The sequence below is a fragment of the Bombina bombina genome, chromosome 2 (assembly GCF_027579735.1).
Source record: "Bombina bombina isolate aBomBom1 chromosome 2, aBomBom1.pri, whole genome shotgun sequence".
In the NCBI taxonomy this organism is placed as follows: Eukaryota; Metazoa; Chordata; class Amphibia; order Anura; family Bombinatoridae; genus Bombina; species Bombina bombina.
In genome coordinates this window covers 861,274,215-861,280,214 of record NC_069500.1, presented here as the reverse complement: position 1 = coordinate 861,280,214, position 6,000 = coordinate 861,274,215, and positions in this window count along the sequence as shown.

Genomic DNA, 6,000 nt, shown 5'->3' with positions numbered 1-6,000 from the left:
CAAGAGAACAAAACAAATTTGATAATGGACAGCTCGTTATCAAATGTAACCAGAAGGACATGCAACGTAAGAAATAGAAGTTGTAGCCAAGTTCAAACTCACAACCGTTGGATTGTGACGCAGTTGACCTAACCACTGAGCCGCAGCAACCCCAAAGATTGAGGGTTTGCCGGGCCAGTATCAATTATTTTGCTGCTTTTACTCCAGCAATGCAAGAAACTGTAAATAGAGTAAGTAGCAAATAGTCCAGTTGACTAAAAGAAAAAAAGACATTTGCTAAAATACAATTCCACTACTAAAATACCAACTGTAGACAGGCAGAGCACCATGCAGAATAATTATTTTAAAAAAAAATGGAGAACTAGTTGTGAAATATTACCAGAAGAACATGCAACATAAGAACTTAGTGACTGCAGCCAGCTTTATTGAGTTGCATCAATTAACAAAATAAAATAGAATACATTTTTGAATTTTGAATAACTAGTTAAAAAGGATGTTACTAAAAGGCCCCGATGACCATGGAACCATAAGTGGATTGAAACCTTCCGCTCCAAAAGCTCTCTCTCTCCCCCCTCTCTTTTGCTCTCTCTCTCCCCCTCTCTTTTGCTCTCTCCCCTCTCTTTTGCTCGCTCTCTACCCTCTCTTTTGCTCTCTCTCCCCTCTCTTTTACTCTCTCTCTCTCCCCTCTCTTTTACTCTCTCTCTCTCCCCTCTCTTTTGCTTGTAAGGGATAAACCTCTTATTGCTTTATTTTGTTTACTAACTTAACCAACAAAATAAATTAAACACATATAACTGTTTTGGGGAAAAGACTGGCCACGGTCACGTTTATTAAAATGCAAACTTTATCAACTATTTAATAGTTTAGGCAACTTTAATATAACTTGAACTTTGTAAAAGTTCTAATTTGTTGGCGGCACTTTAAAATGAGCTGAAGGGGGTCAGGAGTTGGATGTGTCAGGTGGGAGGCTGATCTCTACACTAAAGCTAAAATTAACCCTACAAGCTACCTAATTAACCCCTTCACTGCTGGGCATAATATACGTGTGGCGCGCAGCAGCATTTAGCGGCCTTCTAATTACCAAAAAGTAATGCCAAAGCCCAATATGTCTGCTATTTCTAAACACAGAGAAGCATTTACAACCATTTGTGCCATGATTGCACCATCTGTTTGTAAATAATGTCAGTGAGAAACCTAAAATTGTGAAAAAGTTAATGATTTATTTTATTTGATCGCATTTTGCGGTGAAATGGTGGCATGAACTATACAAAAATAGGCCTAGATCAATACTTTGGGTTGTCTACTAATATATATTTATACAGTATATATATATATATATATATATATATATATATATATATATATATATATATATATATATATAAAAACACATATACACACACACACACACACACGCAAAGGGTTATTCAGGGATTCAAAAACAAGCAACACGTTTCTCAGCCACATAGGCTGTTTCATCAGTTAAGAAACGCGTCGCTTGTTTTTACTCTGTTTTTAATAAAGTAAGTTTATTACTTTTCATAAAACACTTGCTGCTCCTTTTTTATTTTTATTTTATTTGATACTTTTTGGACCAATTTTTGGCCCTTTGGACTTCCTGAAGTTATTTGGCGTATCCTGCCTGCCTTGCTAAAGTCTGTTGGGTGACTATATTGATCCCATCCTGCCTTACTAGCATCACTGGAGATGCTACAACAAATGTGAGTGCATATTATACCACTTTGAATTGCTTCTCTCCTGGTTCCAACTGTACTAGGCCATATAGGCACCTTTGTGTCTATTGTTTTCCATACTACAGATCTCCTTTCTTCACCAAGAGGTCGGTCTGCTGGGTGAGTGTTATAGATCCCAGTCTGCTCCTATTGCACTATTTGGAGTGCTATAATACATGTGAGTGTAATATCACACTGTCTCACTATATATCTCTGGACCAAACAATATTGGGCCATGTGGCGCATCTGTCTCTTTTTCTATTTCTAGATAACTGTTCTTGGATCTAGGCCGGGTCCCTCACAGATTGCTGCCTCCATCAACGCCACATATGTGTCAAGAGAACTACTACTCTATTATATATTGTGAATTTGACCATTTGGTGATATGTTATTTGTGAATTTGTAACTCCATTTTCGTATATATTTAGGAGACAAGATTTTATGACATCTTACTCTTAATAATTTTTGTTATTTCCTTGTTATTATATATAACTAACATTCACCTAGCTTTAGAGTTTGGCGTTAGCCGTCAAAAGCAGAGTTAAGGGGTCCTAACGCTGCTCTTGGCCGCCCGCTGATATTTAGAGTCAGCCAGGAAAGGGTCTAACGCTCACTTCCTCACCGCAACTCCAGGCTACCGCAGATCCCCTTACGCCAATTGCGTATCCTATCTTTTCAATGGGAGTCTTGGAAGAAGTGAGCGGTAGAACCTCTACCGACAAGACTCCTACCGCCAAAAACTCAGTAGTTAAGAGCTTTATGGGCTAATGCGTGAATATAAAGCTCTTAACTACTGTGCTACAAAGTACACTAACACCCATAAACTACCTATGTAACCCTAAACCGAGGCCCCCCCACATCGCCGCCACTCTAATAAAATTTTTTAAACCCTAATCTGCCGACCGGACACTGCCGCCACCTACATTATAGCTATGAACCCCTAATCTGCTGCCCCTAACATCGCCGACCCCTATATTATATTTATTAACCCCTAATCTGCCCACTCCCAATGTCGCCGCTACCTAACTACAATTATTAACCCCTAATCTGCCGACCGGACCTCGCCGCCACTATAATAAATGTATTAACCCCTAAACCGCCGCACTCCCGCCTCGCAAACACTAGAATAAATAGTATTAACCTCTAATCTGCCCTCCCTTACATCGCCACCACCTACCTACAATTATTAACCCCTAATCTCCCGCCCGCACCGTCGCCGCTACTATAACAAAATTATTAACCTCTAAACCTAACTCGAACCCTAACACCCCCCTAACATAAATATAATTTAAATTAAACGAAATAATATTCCTAAAATTAAATAAAATAATCCTATTTAAAACTAAATACTTACCTAGAAAATAAACCCTTATATAGCTACAATATAATTAATAATTACATTGTAGCTATTTTAGGATTTATATTTATTTTACAGGCAACTTTGTATTTATTTTAACTAGGTACAATAGCTATTAAATAGTTAATAACTATTTAATAGCTACCTAGTTAAAATAAGTACAAAATTACCTGTAAAATAAATCCTAATCTAAGTTACAAATACACCTAACACTAAACTATCATTAAATTAATTAAATAAATTACCTACAATTAGCTAACTTAAAATACAATAAAATAAACTATTCTATAATACAAAAAAAAGAAACACTAAATTACAAAAAATAAAAAAGAATTACAAGAAGTTTAAACTAATTACATCTAATCTAAGTCCCCTAATAAAATAAAAAATCCCCCCAATATAAAAAAATGCCCTACTTTATTCTAAACTAGCAAAGTAATCAGCTCTTTTACCAGCCCTTAAAAGGGCTTTTTGCGGGGCATTGCCCCAAAGTAATCAGCTCTTTTACCTGAAAATAAAAATACAATACCCCCCCAACATTACAACCCACCACCCACATACCCCTACTCTAACCCACCCAAACCCCCCTTAAAAACCTATCGATAACCCCCTGAAGATCATCCTACCTTGAGTCGTCTTCACCCAGCCGAGCCAAATTCTTCATCCAAAGTGCGCAGAGGAGGTCCTTCATCCGGTAGAAGTCTTCATCCAAGCGGGGCAAGAAGAGGTCCTCCATCCGGTAGAAGTGTTCAGCCAGGCGGCGTCTTCAATCTTCATCCATCCGGAGCGGAGCGGAGCCATCTTCAAAGAGCTGACGCAAAGTCATCCTCTTCAACCGACGACTTCCCGACGAATGAAGGTTCCTTTAAAAGACGTCATACAAGATGGCGTCCCTTCAATTCCGATTGGCTGATAGGATTCTATCAGCCAATCGAAACTAAGGTAGAAAATATCTGATTGGTTGATCCAATCAGCCAATCATATTGAGCTCGCATTCTATTGGCTGCTCCGATCGGCCAATAGAATGCAAGCTCAATACGATTGGCTGAATAAGATATTTTCTACCTTACAGTTTTGAAGATCCAACATCCATCCTCCAAGAAGCCGGCAGAAGTCTTCATCCAAGCAGCCGAAGTCTTCCTCCAAGCCCGTAGAAGTCTTCACCCAGACGGCATCTTCTGTCTTCATCCATCAGGCGCGGAGTGGCTCCATCTTCAAGACATCCGACACGGAGCATCGTCTTCAATCGCCGGGGTCTTCGGAATGAAGGTTCCTTTAAATGACGTCATCCAAGTTGACGTCCCTTAGATTCCGATTGGCTGATAGAATTCTATCAGCCAATCGGAATTAAGGTTGAAAAAATCCTATTGGCTGTTGCAATCAGCCAAAAGGATTGAACTTCAATCCTATTGGCTGATCCAATTAGCCAATAGGATTGAGCTCGCATTCTTTTGGCTGTTCGAATCAGCCAATAGAATGCCAGCTCAATCCTATTGGATGATTGCAACAGTCAATAGGATTTTTTCAACCTTATTTCCGATTGGCTGATAGAATTCTATCAGTCAATCGAAATCTAAGGGACGCCATCTTGAATGACGTCATTTAAAGGAACCTTCATTCCGAAGAAGCGTTGATTGAAGAGGATGCTCCGTGTCGGATGTCTTGAAGATGGAGGCGCTCTGCGCTGGATGGATGAAGATAGAAGATGCCGTCTGGATGAAGACTTCTGCGGGCTTGGAGGAAGACTTCGGTCGCTTGGATGAAGACTTCTGCCGGCTTCTTGGAGGATGGATGTCGGATCTTCAAAACTGTAAGTGAATCTTCTGGGGTTAGTGTTAGGATTTTTTAAGGGTGTATTGGGTGGGTTTAAATTCACTTTTAAGGGCAATGCCCATCCTAATGCCCTTTTCAGGGCAATGGGGAGCTTAGGTTTTTTTAGATTATGTTTTTATTTGGGGGGTTGGTTGTGTGGGTGGTGGGTTTTACTGTTGGGGGGTATTTGTATTTTTTATTTACAGGTAAAAGAGCTGATTTCTTTGGGGCAATGCCCCGCAAAAGGCCCTTTTAAGGGCTATTTGTAGTTTATTGTAGGTTAGGGTTTTTTTTTATTCTGGGGGGCTTTTTTATTTTCATAGGGCCCTTAGATTAGGTGTAATTAGTTTAAATTTTTGATAATTTATTTTTTGTAACAGTGTTTATTTTTTTGTGTAACTTAGTGTTTGCTATTTTTTGTAATTTAGTTGTAAGTTTTTTGTAACTTGGTAATTTTTTTGTGTATATTTTAATTATTTGAGTAGGGTTAGGTGTTTAAATATATAATATAGTTAATTTAATTTGTAGTTTAATGTAATTTTAGTATAAAAGTTAGGGTAGATTAATTATTAATTTAATATAGTTTAATGTAATTTTAGTATAAAAGTTAGGGTAGATTAATTAATAGTTTAATATAGTTTAATGTAATTTTAGTATAAAAGTTAGGGTAAATTAATTAGTAGTTTAATATAGTTTAATTTAAATCTAAAGGTATATTTAAATTTATTATAAGATAGGGATGAGTTAATATTTGATATAAAGTTAGAGTTTAATTTGGTTTATGGCGATGTGGGGGGGCTGACGGTTTAGGGGTTAATCGGTTTAGTAAGTGCTAGTGATGTGGGAGGCCAGGGGTTTAGGGGTTTATTTATTTAGTTGCGGTGGGGTCCGGGAGCGGCGGGATAGGGGTTAATAACTTTTATTTAGGTGGCGGCATCGTCGGGGCGGCAGATTAGGGGTGTTTAGATTCGGGGTACATGATAGGGTGTTAGGTGTAAACATAAATTTTATTCTCCCATAGAAATCAATGGGATATCTGGCAGCATCGAACATAAGCTTTCGCTGCTTTCAGACTCCCATTGATTCCTATTGCATCCG